Below are 1,247 nucleotides of genomic sequence, written 5' to 3'. Positions count from 1 at the left end.
GCGTTTCTTATGATAGTGATTTTAATCACTGTCAAATTAAATCTATACTGGACCCAATTATGCAACGTCTCTACTATGCCGCGACCCCACTGTGCTGGTTTTTTTTCAATTAGACTGTAAACGTAAACAAAATTAACATTTTTGATGAATTAGCACGATTTTAGACTATTTACATAATTAGCAATAGTGTTATGCTTTCTATAAAGTCATAAAAAATAAGTAATAAAACATACCCGTTATAAGATAAGGTACTGTATGGACTATAGGCTCTGTTATTTCGCTCTGTCGAATGTTGATTTAATCACGGAGACTTTTAAAAATATGAATGAGAGTAGAACAAAACGCAAAGCTTTTGAATATCGATTACCTGCTGGAACTTGATAAAATTTACTCGTTATCTCATGAGCGATTATAATTGTAGTGCAATTACTTTGTATTTTTATTCTTCAATGATTCAAATAAATAGGATATCCTAAAACATTTGTAATATCCTCTTTAATTATTATAAAAAGAGTATAAAAAAAAATATGGTGATGTAATTTTGTTTAATATAAATTATAATTATTTTATTAGATTTTTTTATCTGTCCCCTTAATAACTTTCTAGCTCCGGTCGTACCTAACAACCCTTTAAGTAAAAATTTGCACAAGATAAGTACCTTTTTAGTCTTTCTGATACTTCGACAAATTTGATTTCAATGGTAACAACGTATTGAAATATTTATAATAAAAACTATTTAAACAGTTAAAAATATTGTTGATCTTATAATATGTAGTTATGTATAACTTAGTTATAACACGAATAACTTAGTAATTGGATAAAATATACTACAATATAAAAAAAAAATTACAATTACACAATTGTCTAAATAAATATAAAGTTTTTAAAAATTAAAAGAAAATAGTTAATGCTATTATTAGTCATTTTGCTGTCTTTAATGTTTAGATGAAAATTCTACGGAATTTTGTACTTTATAAAAATTTTTAATAAAAATCAAAATTTTAATGAATTATTTTTTTTATCATGTCTTGTTTTTAAAATAATTACTAATTCCACTGACAACCTTTGAAATCCATTCGTTCAGTGCCTCCAATTTGGTCCATACACAACAAATATCATGGGTGTTAAACTTATGGTGAACTAAATCTCAGTGTATTAATTTTCATAAAATGCTGACCTAAACTTCGAAATTATAATGTCATCTGTATTATATTTATTGTAGTTTATTATTATTAAATCCAAACAAA

At 25.3% G+C, this 1,247-nt stretch overlaps 1 long non-coding RNA gene across 1 annotated transcript; it reads right to left on the bottom strand.

Annotated features, from left to right (window-relative positions):
- Positions 1–47: 47 nt before the first annotated feature.
- On the bottom strand, positions 48–1,241 carry LOC126909982 (uncharacterized). Its single transcript, XR_007705155.1, has 3 exons — positions 1,064–1,241; positions 234–472; positions 48–114 (listed from the first exon to the last, which is right to left on the bottom strand). It is a non-coding gene; the product is annotated as an uncharacterized LOC126909982 (long non-coding RNA).
- Between the last annotated feature and the right edge of the window lie 6 nt (positions 1,242–1,247).

The sequence above is a fragment of the Daktulosphaira vitifoliae genome, unplaced genomic scaffold (genome assembly GCF_025091365.1).
Source record: "Daktulosphaira vitifoliae isolate Bord-2020 unplaced genomic scaffold, ASM2509136v1 Scaffold_2764, whole genome shotgun sequence".
In the NCBI taxonomy this organism is placed as follows: domain Eukaryota; kingdom Metazoa; phylum Arthropoda; class Insecta; order Hemiptera; family Phylloxeridae; genus Daktulosphaira; species Daktulosphaira vitifoliae.
The sequence above is the reverse complement of the archived record's forward strand: the minus strand, read 5'-3'. Positions and strand labels throughout refer to the sequence as shown.